Below are 14,926 nucleotides of genomic sequence, written 5' to 3'. Positions count from 1 at the left end.
TACTAAAGACTGAAGGTGAAAAGGACTGGATTCCAGAACTATGATTAGAACTGGATCTCAACAACTCACATGTCATTAACTGATGGATGTATAAACAAAATGTGGTCTATTCACACGATGAAATATTATTTGGCAATGAAAGGAATAAAATACTGATAGTTGTATAGCATAGATGAACCTTGAAAACATTATGCGAGGTGAAAGAAACTAAGCCAAGAGACAGATTGTATGATTCCTTATATGAAATGTCCAAAATAGGCAAGTCCACAGAGACAGAAAGTAGTTTTGCCAGGGGATAGTGGGAGGGAAGGAATGAGGAGTGACTATTAATGGGTGTGACTGGATCACGAGGCACCAAGATTTGTGGCTAAACATTATTTGTGGGTTGTGTCTGTGAAAGTGTTTCCAGATGAAATTAGCATTTAAATTGATGGACTCAGTAGTTTGCCCTCCCCAATGTGGTGGGCATCATCCAATCTGTTGAGGGCCTGAATAGAAGAGAAAGGCAGAGAAAGTAAGAATTGGCCCCTTCCTGCTTGATTGCTCAAGCTGAGACATTAATCTTATCCTGCTCCTTGGTACTCCTGGATCTCAAGCCTTCAAACTCGAAGTGAATTACATCACTGGCTTTCCAGGGTTTTCAGCTTTGTTTTGTTTCTGTAGAGAAACCTAACTACTACAGTGGGTATGGGGTTTCTTTTGGGGGTGATGAAAATATACTGAAATTGACTGTGGTGATGATGGTATGACACTCGAGATACACTAAAAATCACTGAATTGTATGTTTTAAAAGGGTGAATTTTATGGCAGGTGAATCAAATCTCAGTAAAGCCATTATTTTTAAAAAGTGGTAAGTAGGGGTGTGCAATTCTGAAGTTAGGAAAACTAATTAAGAGAATGTTTGTTGCCTGTTAACACATAAAACTGAGTGCCTCTCATTATCAGAGATGTATTGGTAAACCAGCTCCCCCCACCAAAAAAAAAAAAAAAAAAAAACCCACACAACTGATTTGTAATATTTGACAATTTCCGTGGTATAAATACTCCTGCCATGGTTGACTTCAAGCTACCAAGTGAAGTCAGTAGTGAACACTGAGTTGGGAAGACATGAGCATGCTCATCTCATGCAAACTTTAAGAGGTGACACCAGCTCACCCTGAATCCACTTCTCCCATTTCGCATTGTGTAGTAGCCATGCAGTTTGAGTAGATTAACCCCCCTCCCGGTCTAGGGGAAGAATCTAATGGGCCTAAGACAATAAGGACAATCTCACTCCACTCTCAAAGACAGTGATTGGTTCAGTATTAGGCATGTGACTTGAGTTTGTCCAAACAGCTTAAAGCCTGAGATTTTGTTCAAGGGTTTGGGGGGAAAACATTCTTTTTCCACTATTGGACATAAGTAAGGAAGCATCTAGCCCAGGTTGGCAGCCTGCCTACAATCAGTATAGCATGAAACCAACACCATAAAAGGCAGGTTTGAGAGTCAGTAAAAAGTATGATGACATTGCCATATCAATCCTTTCCTGAAGCCAGACTTTTCAAATAAATATGAGCTAATAAATTACTTTTACTGTCTGATCTGGTTTGAGTTGGTTTTTGCACAACCTACTAAAAGCATCCTAATATATACTGAATAATCTGCAATATTGAAACACCGAGGTTCTGAGAGTTAGAGCAAGGAAATGGAGCAAAAACAAGGGAGCAGCTGGGCATATATAAAAAAGTAGGAGTCAAGGCAAGCAGTAAATTTGTGCCTAAGCATATACTCAGGAATTAGAAGGATGCAAACATGGAATAGGTGAATAAAGAAGGTTTTCAAAAATAAGAACAAACTATTAGGAACCAGGAGGGTATAATTATTATAAGGAAGCAGAACAAAGTATGTTTTCCAAAGTTTGATACAAAAGGCACAAAACAGAATAGAAAAAAGCAGCTTCACCAAGAAGGTCCTACCTCAAAGGACCTTTATATTGACTGCAATTCATACCCAAGGCTCAACTGAGATGGTGGGAGTTTTGGACAAGTGAGTAATTTGGTGTACCTCTCAAACCAAGTATACAGGGAGGGCGTAATCAATTCAAAATTATTAGTCTTCCCTTTTCGGTGTGTGTAACCACCCATTTTCCCAAGGGGAGGTCAAAATTTGTTTTAGAAAAAAAATGGCAACCAAAAAGCAAAGTAATATCACCTTCTAATGCAAAATAGGGTTTTTCCAAAAGACAACAGCCTTGCAATCCAGTTCACAGTCTTGAGGATTTTAGAATATCAATGACCATACCTGGAAGACTCAGATCATAGATTTCTCCAAGCATATAGAGAAAACATCCTTTGCCATGAAGGCTTAAACAAGAGTTGGAATGGAGAGTAGGAAGATAGGGAAGAAGTCTGGGGCATTGTAGGAAGACGAAAATAAGGGAAAAGTAAAGCAGGACAGCAGAAATAGTCGATGCATTTCCCAATTTTCCCATCTGTAGACTTAAATCAGACAGAGTCTCATTGACATAGACAGAGTCTCATTGACGTGGACAGAGGGAAGTGCACTGGATAAATGAGAATAATGGCACAAAGGTATAAGGGGTCTCCTGGCCCCACATCTCTCATGAGAACTCGGAACAGACCAACACTCAGGCTGTTCTTTCATTTGCCTGGGGCACAGCCAAACCCAAACTGGCGGAACAGCATGGTCAGGCAGAGGGAGGCTCTGAGAATCATCAATTCTGAACCATGTTTGTATCCTGCGGCATAAACAAGACCCTGAAGTAGTTGTTAGTCTGCAGAGGGAGTTCAACTGTTAGCTGCAGAGCTGAGCATTGGAGCTAGGTACTGAATGGGAGTCACAGAAGGCTTCTGTGGGGTCCACAGTAACTGTGGAAGTGGAAATGAGGCTGAGTCATCTCAAACATGCCATCTCAAACATTTCAAACATGCCACGAGGGCTCCAACCAAGCCCAGAGAAAAAGAGAGAAATAGAAAAAGACTGACAGTTAACAACAGCCACGGACTATAGCCACTTATGCTGGCAAGGGAAAGAGCAACAAGCTGGACTTGAGATATCATCCCAGAGACCAGAACAGGCAGAGACCACCATACAGAAAATGCTGCTCTTCCCCTCTGGCATCAGGATGCTAAGTTGCATCCCTCTTTCCATATCCCCGGATGCCATCTCGGGGAAAGATACAGTTGCTATTGCTGCATAACTGGCCAACCCATACATAGCAGTGTAAAACAGTAGTCATTTCCAGATTCTTTGGGTCAGGAATTTGGAAAGGTACATCAAAGCCATCTTATTGCTTCACAATGTCTGAGGCCTCAGCTGGGAAGATCTGAAAGCTGAGAGTGACTTAAGTGCTGGGGTTGGAAACATCTCTCATTCCAACTGGTAGTCGATGCTGGCTATCTGCTGGGACTTTAGCTAGGACTGTTGATGGAACAACTGTACAACAACTCCTTGTGCCTGCATGGGGTTCCTCACAGCATGGTGACTGGGTTCTGAGAATAAGGATGACAAAAAGGGAACCAGGAAGAAGTTGCGTTACTTTTAATCAACTACTCCGGAAATCGCATAGCATCACTTCCATCATCGTCACAGTTCACCCAAATTCTAGGGGGGGTAACATGGACTCTGCCTCTCAATGTGAAGAGTGTCAAAATCACATTGTAAGAGCATGTGCGATGCCAGCACATGTTGCAACCACTTTGGGAAAATAACAATCTGCCACAGAGAGAAAAGTAGGGTGTGTTGGGATTCCTAAGACCACCCCTAGATTCAGTGACTTGCCAGGAGGGCTCATAAAACTCAATATATAATTGTACTTGTGGCTATGATTGATTACAGCAAGTGGATTCAAAGCAAAGTCAGCAAAGGGAAAAGGCACATGGGCTAAAGTCCAGAAAAAAGCAGGTGTGAAATTCTGAGACCAAAAGCCCCCCCTCAGTGAGTCACACAAGATGCACTTAATTCCCCCAGCCATGTGCTGTGAAATGCTATCTACTGGGGAAGCTCATCAGAGACTCCAAGCCCAAGATTTTTTGGGGGGCCAGTCATATAGGCACCCTCTGCCTAGCACATACCAAAATTCCAGACTCGCAGAAGGAAAACAGGTGTTCAACATAAACCACATTGTTTGTGCAAACAGTTTAGACACAGTGAGCTACTCTTATTCAGGAATTCTTATCTCTAGATGCCAACCAAAGGCCAACCTTGTAAGCAGGACTTATAACAGATAACAGTCTCAGATCTGCTTTTCTACACATAGGGGATGGGAGAGGATCTCTGAGAAAGTGAGAGTTTTTTCAAGGAAGGTTAAATATCTCCTATAGGAACTATTTAAATTATGGAATCAGACTAAGCTTTAAGAGTATTGAAGAGTTAGTGTTTTCCCACTGGTTATGGGCTCGGGAAGAGGGCCAGTTATCAGTTAGACATACTTCCTCTGCGTATGTGAGTTGCAGATAGTCGTTATAGTTTCAACACCCTAACATAATATTTAAATGTTTATTCAACAACTATTTAGTGGGGGTGGGAAGAAGTATTTAGAAACTGTGTATAGAAAGTGATTTGTGAATTATCACACATTATTGGCTGAACCACTATTCTGGGGCCACACAGACTCTGAGTTCTGACAAAGTTTACTTAAGATAGGACAATCACTGCAAGCTTTTTCTGTGTCCTCCAGATAGATGAGGGTAACTGAAAGCATTTGTCTGAAGTGTGGAATGGGTGGGCATCAGAGCACAACAGCTTAAGAGGAGCTGGACTAGAGGAGACATTTCACAGAAAGAATTTAGAGGACTTACCAGCCTAACTGGGGATAAAGAATCAAAGATGTTCCATAGCTTCAAACCCAGATGTCTGAGAGAGTTCTAACACCGCTAAAAAGAATAAAAAAGACATGGAGATGGAGAGGACTTGTTTAAGGAGGGAAATGATGAGTCACTTCTCAGACATCTTTAATTAGAGATGACATCAGTACAAAATGTTTATTTTAAAGGCAGTGTTGTGGGACAGATGGCCTGGAGAGAAGTCAGTGCCCTGTGCACAGCAGTGATCATTGGCTGGGGAAATAGCTGTAAAGAACATTACTGGGATCATGGATTATATGTGAATATGGACTGTGGCTTAAATAATTATACTGTATCAATTTTCCCCTAGGTTGAAAACTTTACCATAGCTATGTGTCTTTGTTATTAAGAAATACAGGGCTTCCCTGGTGGCGCAGTGGTTGAGAGTCCGCCTGCCAATGCCGGGGACACGGGTTCGTGCCCCGGTCCCGGAAGATCCCACATGCCGTGGAGTGGCTAGGCCCGTGAGCCATGGCCGCTGAGCCTGCGCGTCCGGAGCCTGTGCTCCGCAACGGGAGAGGCCACAACAGTGAGAGGCCTGTGTACCGCAAAAAAAAAATAAATAAATAAATACACATTGAACTGTTCAGAGGTAAAGGGGTACAAAGTCTCCAGCCTATTCTCAAATGGTAAACAATTGTTGACTCTAGATAAAGATTATATGGGAGCTCCTCTTGCTAGTCTTGTAACTTTCTTTTAAGTTTGAAATAATATAAAAATAAGTTACCCCCAAAAAGTGATGATTATAGAGCCATGGGAGTGGATGAATTCTCTGAGATTATGTAAAATGAGAGGAGCAGGGTTCTAGGACCCAAATCTCTGGGACATTCATGGCTGGGTTCATAAAGAAGCCATGAAAGACAGAGAAGAAAAGGTTTGGAGAGAGTTTTGCAATGTCATAAATTCTGAGGAAAGGGAGGGCAAAGAATGCTGTGGTAGCCAACGACTGCTCACTTCCAAAGAAGCATCATAGAGGTCAAGACCTGACAAAACACAACCAACAGTAAGAATCAATCTCTTTTCACCTTTGAGTGTGCTGTTTCAGAGAAGGGTTGAGGAAGTTGAATGAAACATCCTGACAAAAGATAGAAAAAAGTGTCAGAGAAAAGAATGCTAAGGGCAAACAGGCCCTGTAGAAACAGGAACCACTAAAGACCCAGCATGACAATCACTCTAGGGAAAATCTGCGTTAAGGTTAATAAAGCTTTCTTCTTCCTTTTCTTCTCTTTCTCTTCCTTCTTCTTTTTAACAGATCACAGAAAGACAGGTTAGGATATTACAGAAGGGTCCTCTTGAGTCCCCAGTCGACCTTCCCTCATTGTGAAAGACAAATAGAACACAGTTTTACCACTTACATCAGGAAAATGTATCAGTGTATCTTTAAGTGATGGGTATCCAATTCTTAGATTCCTATCCCCTTCCTACCCTCATTCCCATAGTCTCTAAGCATCAATATCTCCCAAACCTTTTTTTTTTTAGAATAAGATGACATTGCTGTTTCTTAGACAACCATATACCCAGTCCTTACCCATTTTTTCCCAATCTTCCAAGGGGTTGTTCTGTGGTTACACTTATTCTTATTTGATTTCATCCTTTTTCTTTAGGACCTTTTATTTTTCATAGTTTTATTTTTCAAGGTTATTTTCAGTTTTAGGCCTGCCTTCTGGAACATCAGTAACTCTGCCTAATTTAATATTACAAGATAATTTGAAAGCACAGTCTCAATTCCTTCATCTAGATAGCTCATCCATAAAACTACATAATGGATTATGTTTCCTGGCCAAATCAGTCACTGCAAACTAACCTTGTGTCCACCATTACAGACAGCTGTTAGCCACCTGGCATTCATACAGCAAAGATCATTCTTCCCTAGCATGCCTATAAGTATCCTCATTTGGTGTACTCCATTTACTCTTAAAAAGGTATTGAGGCAACAAGCTTATTTATTTGAATGTCACATTGGATAGAATGAAAATAGATATTAAAGTAGATTGCTGTGATGTTTTGTGTTATTATTTTCAGTATACATTATGTATAAAATTCTTCCCCACTTACGTGCACTTGACTGAAGACCCACCTTCCCCTAGTAAGGTTGTCTTCTAAGCACACATGCAGAGTGATGTGGGAAGAAAAGAACAATTCTCGCACAGCCAAAATTACTTTACTAACCCTGGGGATCACATGGGATAGGCATCTTAGACAGATCTCTTCATTCATTTCCCTTCACTACTTTTAAAATGATTTCATTCCTATTGGATATTTTTTCTCCCAGTGATTGAATTACAGATAAGAGTAATTGGCAAATGCAGCTATAAAGAACATGTAATTAGTTGGATATATTATTGTTACCTATTTAAGAAACCTTTACTATCTCTTTTTATTTGATAAAATTTTGCAAAGAAGAAGCATTTGTAAGAAATACAGGTATTCAACTAAAAAAAATAGTTATGGGAAATGCAAGGAAGTGTAGGCTGTGAATATAAGTATAAACATCTATATCATTAATGAGTCTGGTCATCACAAAGAAAAATATGGAGATCTACATGAACAATCACATCACAAAATAGCTGACTTTTTTTTTGTTTTTAAAACATACAGATTTTTACATGTATGTAAATGAAAACCCAAAGACGTGGTTAAGTGGGTCTCCGAGGAACCCTGGTTCTCTTTTTTTATATAAATTTATTTTATTTATTTATTTATTTATTTTTGGCTGCATTGGGTCTTCATTGCGGTGCGTGAGCTTCTCATTGCAGTGGCTTCTCTTATTGCAGAGCACGGTGTGCGGACTTCAGTAGTTGTGGTGTGCGGGCTCACTCATTGTGACACGCGGGCTCTAGAGCACAGACTCAGTAGTTGTGGCGCACAGGCCTAGTTGCTCCGTGGCATGTGGGATCTGCCCAGGCCAGGGCTTGAACCCATGTCCCCTGCATTGGCAGGCAGATTCTTAACCACTGCACCACCAGTGAAGCCCCTAAGCTGACTTTTAAAGATTAATATCATTCAAACTTTAGTAATGGCCAGCATCAAAAACTAAGCAATACACTATTAAACCTTAGTTATTTACATGTTTTTCTTTCTTATGCACAAATTTTGATTGTTCCTATCATTTTAATATAAAAAATAAACACCATCTTTCTTATTCCTCAGTCTACATTCTATGAGGACACTTGCCACTGTTTTATATTTATAGTGGTGTGGTTAGATATAAATTTGGGGCCCAGGGTTCTTGATTTTTCAATTCTTTTTTTTTTCTTCTTTACAAAAGTCAAATATGCTCACTGTAGAAATTTAAAGATAATCAAAAGGAGGAAAATAAAATCTCGCAGAATCCCAAGTTCCCTGAAGTAGAACTGAGCTTTTATGACTTGACTCAGAAACAAAAGGAGGTCATGGTTACTTAACTTCAGAAAGCAACATAAGATGAAGGTATACTATCAGAGGAAACAGGGTTTTTTCCACTAAAAGGACACATGCTAAAAAATACTTGGGGATCTGAGTTTCCTGAGAATCAAAACTCCAAATTTCTCAGCTGTTGGTGATACATGAGGTGAGCAGGAGTTAAAATATTTATTTTTTAATTTTCAAGTAGACTTGAATTAAATGTCTGCCAAGGTACTTATTCAAAAAGATTACTTGGTCATAAATAAATAACTATTAGGATGAGAAAGGATCAATGAGAATCAAATCAAATCAAATCATATAATTTGAGAGCCAGAGAACTCATAAAGATCTTTCTGTCTATATCAGTGAGAGTTCTCCAGAGAATCAGAACCAATAGGAGACAGATAGAAAGAGAGAAAGAGCATAGAGAGATATGATAGACTATCTACCTATCTTATCTATCTCTCTGTTTTATCTATGTATCTATCTATCTCTGGGGAAGCCCTGTGGAGCTATATGAGCAGCGGCCAGCAGATCCTAAGGTTGAAGCTGGGGCCTAGGAAATGCGGTCCCTTAGGGCTGGCAGAATGCCATGAGACTCAGATTCAGAACTGTTTGCCTATAAACTACAAAATCATGCCTATGTGTATACATATAAGGTCAGCACACATATGTGCAACACACACTGAATTTAGGTGGAGGAATTTAGGTGGAGGCATGAATTTAGGCGGAGGAAGGCCACCATCTCCTTCTGAACCCAAGTAATAGAGGGCTGTTTCTCTGGTTAACTAGCAGCAGCATTTTGGAACACCTTGACAATAATCAAAAAATACTAGGTACAATCATGTGACCCCCTTCCCTCTTCTCCAATTCCACTCCCCCACCAGCACCCCTTTTGCAGAAGAATCTAAAACTCTAATTTCATTTCAGTCAATAGCACATAATAAGATAAACAAGCATAATCAGCAAATGGCCATGATTCTTTTGTTAATAGATAGTGATTCAGAACCTTAACAGGACAAAAAAGAGAAAATTAAATTGTAGATATATTAAGATGCAGTACAAAGCAAAGTAGTATTAAAATAAAAGTCATGAAGACACATCATTAACTCTGAAACATTACCTAATTAAAGTTCAGCCTTAATTTTCTGAATAAAATTTGGCAAAACCACAATTTAATCTAGACTACAAGGCTTACACATGATTATTCCCTGTGGCCAGAATTACATCGCACGACTTTTCGTGCTGTTATGTTTTTAAAACAGAACAACAAAAACAACAAAAGAACAAGAAAAAAGGAAAAAGACTGCCTATACTGGAATGAAATTATGGAAGATCATGGGGACACAGAATGAAGCAAAGATACAAAGAGAAGGCCTTAAAAAGAAGTAGGAATGAAAGCTAATTTAGTTGACCGGTGATACTTCCTATAGAACCACCAACCTGTTCTAGATTCACTTCCTGACCCAGCCGTTGGTGGTTTTCAGCAAGTCACTCTTTCCCTTATCTTCTTTTTAAAGCCACTGCTAGACATCCCTTTCTAGGAAGCAGGAAACTAAAGACAATTCTAGCCTTTGGGGAGTTTCTTTCATGTGACTGAGCCTAAAAGAACAATAAAAGGCTTTTGATGATGCTCACCTGACTCCTAGCCAAGGTGTAACTTGGTCTGGGTTGATACTCAAAGTATTTATAAATCAGTACACACCAGGCAGTCAGATTAGGCAAGTTCTAGATGCCCGTGGTCAGGCAGGTGTTAAACTACCAGAAGGTCCAGGCTGGGCCCACTCAACCATGAGGCACAGAAAGCCCAGTGCCTATGGCCCATAGTATTTTAAAGGGCCCACAAAAATGTTTTCATTTTTTATAAATCAGAATTTTCAAAATGAATATAACAATAATGTGAATGTACGTGGTGCCACTAAATTGTACACTAAAAAAGGGTTAAAATGGTAAATTTTATATTATGTATATTTTACCATAATAAAAAATGCAAATGCCATTTTGAAAATCCAACTCTATTAAGTGATAGAAACTCATACTGAAACCAGGAAATGATGTCAGTAATTTAATATCCATAAACACCTTAGGTCAGTAAACGACGGCAGCTATTATGCAGAAAATTTTGCTTAAAATAGGGTACAAAAGTCCAAAAGTACTTCTCAGAAAAAAACGAGTATTGTATGATTTAGTTTTGTGTAATAACACTCATTAGTATATTGGTAATAATTTCAGGAGGCTTAACAATGACGTGGTCACATAACATGGCCATAAAATACCATAATATAGTCACAAATAGTCATAAATAGGCAAGAAGACAAAACAGTATAAAAGTATAAAAGGAAAAAGAATAGGTAATCTTTACAAAATGCCAATGAGAGATACAGCCTAAGAAATATATCTCTTTAATAAGCCTTTAAATCCAAAAAAAATGAATATAATCCAACCTCGATTATATTTGTCTTTATAGCAATGCAGTTGTAAAATATATTAATTTCTTTTTCTTTCAATGGAGGAAACTCAAGGCCACAGCGAATTTCCAAATAGCACAGAAATATCAATATTTTAACAATGCTATATCTGTACCAGGGCATAGAACCCCAGTGATAGGATAGGCCAATCCTACCACTGTTGGTAATATTTTAAACAGATACAGCCTCTTTTCTTACCTACTATGAAACACTGCTTGGATCCCTTGTAATCCATTTGGAATGCATGCCAGCTTTAAAACATAATTCTATTAAAAATTTCCTCAGCTTTTTATCTCTGAAACAACTAGGATATGCAACACTTTTTGCTTTAAAGCTACTTATACGCCTGGAAAGATAATTCAATAGGCAGCTATATTTAGGAAAATAAAATGGTACTTCACACAAAATGATCAATCAGATGTACTCAAATGGCAGCTGCAGGGCTGGGAGGAGCTGTGTACCTCCAAAGTGCTCCCACTGAGGGACTGGTCACTTGACTCGATTTTTGACCCTATCTTTCTATCCTGCTATATTGTAGGTTGACTTCCAACACCCATATTTAGAATCTAGCCAACACTCTGGCTTACCATTTTTTCACCTTCTCAAGTCAATGGTTTGGATTCCATTATAGAAACTCATTCCCATGACCATATCTTGGGATCTGTCATTCCCCAGAATTGTTCTACGTCTGAAATATCAAAAAATTCCAGTACATTCCCTTTGCTCACTACTTCTAATTCTTCTAGCTCTCTCACTCCTTCACTACTGCTGTGCTTGTTTTTTTTTTAATTCCCTGGACCCTTCAACTTCCTGAGTTTGCTAGTCTGTGCCTGAACTAGTTATTTTCCTTACTAACCCTGAGTGTGTTCAGTTGACTCTCCACCATTACCCTCAGCTCACTTGTCCTTTGTCTCAAAGGCTCACATACCCTACAAATAGCCAGCTTTAGACCAATCTTCTGATGTAACTTCTCTGCAACTTTTCCTTTATTTTGGTTCTTTGGGAGAATGATAGGGAAGCTTTTAAGAGAAGATATCTTTCATTGAAATTGGGTGAGTCATAATAAGTACAGTAAGTCCCCTACATACGAACCTTCAAGTTGCAAACTTTCAAAGATACGAACGTGTGTTTGCATGTCCATTCATGTAAATTAGTTCACGTGCCTGGTGTACATTGTCACGTGTGTGCATCCTCTACAAGTGGTTGTGCTTTTGTGAGCTTGACTGTCCAGCACTGTTGCTGTGCAACACAAGGAGCTTACTAATGAAGACCTGATGAAATTGGAGGCCCAGAGAAAGGACGAAGAGAGACAAGAGGAAGAAGAAGTAACTGAAGAACTGAAGAGATTCACGACACAGGAAGTGGCAAGGGGGTTTTCTTTGAGGAGGCACTGTTAGTTTTTGAGACACAGGACTCGAACGTAGAACAGTACATGAAGTTTGCAGCAGCCATTCAGAATGCAATCCAGTGCTACCATGTCATCTATGATGAGAAAAAAAGAGCTACTACCCAGACATCACTGGATTGTTTTTTCAAGAGGGGAGATAGAATTGAATCCAGCAAGGAACCAGAACCTGTGCCATCAACGTCAGGCATGAGTGAAATTGCAGCTTGCCCTCCGTCTCCTATTGCTGATGATCCCTCAGCTCTACCATCTCCTACCTCCTCTCCCTCCTCCAGTCAGTAACTCTTCTTGCCTGTTCACTCAATGCCAGCCCCTGTATGCCGGCTGTTGTACTGTACTACTGTACTTTTCAAGGTACTGTACTGTAAAGACTTTAAATGTTTTCTTTATTTTTTGCATTTGTTTGTTTTTTATGTATTATTTGTGTGAAAAGTATTATAAACCTATTACAGTACAGTACCATATAGCCAATTATGTTAGTTGGGTACCTAGGCTAACTTTGTTGGACTTAACAAATTGGACTATGAACACGCTCTTGGAACAGAACTTGTTTGTATGTAGGTGACTTACTGTACCCAGCTTTAAGAGGTGGAGTTCTGAAGAAGTAGATTGCAATTCTCTTTCATTTCTCTCCTTGGAAATGATTTCATAGCTTCCTAATATTCTGTATTTATTCATTCATGTCTAGAGCTATGGGGAGATAATTTGCATTCTCCTTAAGACTTCTTATGATGCTATCCCACTTTATGCAATTATGAATTAAGCAAATGTAAGAGACCATAATATAAAAATTTATAAAGTCTCAATTCATGCACAAAATTTAAAATAATACAAATCAAAATATTTTAAGATTTCTTCAGGAATTGCATAATTGCAAAGGTGGTAGCCTGAGTGAATGGTGAGCTGTGTTTATGCTAAGGCCACATGGTGAAGTCTCTAGCAAGTAAAAAATACTCTCCTTATTTTGTCAGTATTTTATGAATCATACATTTGTTTATGTGCACAGTAACTTCTAAGTCAGAGTTCAGTCACTATTCTGCTGTTACTTAACCATTCATTGTCATTACAATTTAAAAGATTTTTTGTATTCTATAACAATGTAATGCAAGCATTCATTAATGGGGTGCTAGAAGCAGGGCTAAAAACATGCCTCAAAATCAATTCCTTTGATAAAGAACTTAGAAGTGAATGAACAAAACTCTAAATAAAGCCAAACAACTGCCAGCGCATGCTGCATGCTGTGCTGTTAATGTGGAAACAAGCAACATGAGAAATACTAGAAATAATGCTGAAAAAAATAAAGCACAAATATATAACACAATAGCTAAAGACTCATGCACCCTGAGAATACATCGCACATTCTTTATATTTATGCTCTTGGGGAAACCAGTCCTTTGAATTTTGTGAGTTTTTAATTACGTGTCTTACAACTTCCTTTTGTTTGGAGAGGGAGCCAAATCCCATGTATATAAGGAAATGAGCCTGAATTGCATTTTTAAATAATGTATTTGTTTCCTTGTGGTTTTTCTGATTATAAACCACCATGCTTACTACATTGGAAAATGCTGAAAAGTATAAAGATGAAGAAAATCACTTAGAATTTCACCATTCACTAGTCAACTTTACTAGCATTTTGACAGTTTCTTCAGGCTTTTTTCCTCTATACTTTTACATAGTTTGGATAAAATACACATACAATTTTGTATCTTAATGTTTTTCTTGACCTTAAATAAGAAGATTTATCAAGACAGTAAGAACTATCCATGGACTTTCTAAAGGCTATAAAATATCTCATTATGTGATTATAACCTATTTAATTAGTACTGTCAGAGAAGAAAAAAACTTTCCTTTACACTTCTAGGTTCTTCTGACTGGTCTAAGAATTAAACTGACATGAGACAGATTAACAGGAAAAAGTCTAATTTAATTTCATACATACAGGAACCCCACATACATGAGAAGGTCAGAGTCCCTACATACATGAGAGGTTCAAAGACAGAAAGGTAAAATAAGGTATACATGTCATCCTGAGCTAAGGAATGGGATAGGGGCCTGGAGCTTCCAAGAAAAGGAGGGTTCACAAGACAATAAGAAAAGCAGATGTTTGGCAATTAGACATTTGCCCTACCATACAGATGGGGCTACTTAACTCAAATTAATCTCTGTAATAACTTTTTTTTTCTGGGAAAAATTCCCAGTTTAAATTCTTCTAGGTAGTTAAGGGAGGAACAGTAGGTTACCTTGAACACACAGGGTCTCATGTCTTTAACTCAAAAAAATCCTCATGCAGGACTGACAAATTTTGGGGAGGCTCATTCTGAATCCCTAGAGCACTACACCTAATACTAAAACATCAGGTAATTTCCAAGTTTTGCTATAATAAATAATTCAATGATGAGTATCTTTGGATATAAATTTTATCCCTGGTATGAATTATTTTTCTTTGGGGAAATCCTTAGGAGAATTATTAGATCAAATAGTATCTCAATTCATATCACCAAATTCCTTTACAGAAAGATTAAAATAATTTATAATATTCCTGGCAATAGAAAAAAGTACCCATCTCACCCCACCTTTACTCAACTGAGTATTATTATTTTAAAAAATATTGCCAATTTTATTAGCAAAAAAATTTATTGCTTTAATTCACATATTCTATTATTTGTAGATTGGGATTTTCCCTGTATTTATCAGCTAGTTAATAATAATAATTTCCTACTTTGTGAATTGTCTTTATATGACCTTCACTCATTTCCCTAGGGTTTTAACATTTTTCCTGCCAATAGGTCTGAGTTTTTTATGTATTAAGCATATTAATCCATAAG

General features: G+C 38.4%; 1 protein-coding gene across 8 annotated transcripts in view; it reads right to left on the bottom strand.

Moving 5' to 3' along the window:
• MAMDC2 (MAM domain containing 2) overlaps window positions 1-14,926 on the bottom strand; it is a gene marked incomplete at its 5' end in the record, with an annotated part of 443,561 nt that overhangs the window by 316,674 nt on the left and 111,961 nt on the right. Inside the window, one exon of one of the 8 annotated variants that reach the window (XM_082633487.1) lies at window positions 4,800-4,851. The exons of the other annotated variants lie outside the window; for them this stretch is intronic. Of the gene's footprint in view, window positions 1-4,799; window positions 4,852-14,926 lie in introns of those variants that run through there. 8 annotated transcript variants of the gene reach the window in all.

The sequence above is a fragment of the Mesoplodon mirus genome (assembly GCF_964341445.2).
Source record: "Mesoplodon mirus genome assembly, chromosome: 1".
Taxonomy (NCBI): Eukaryota; Metazoa; Chordata; class Mammalia; order Artiodactyla; family Ziphiidae; genus Mesoplodon; species Mesoplodon mirus.
This window is presented reverse-complemented; position numbering and strand designations above follow the sequence as displayed.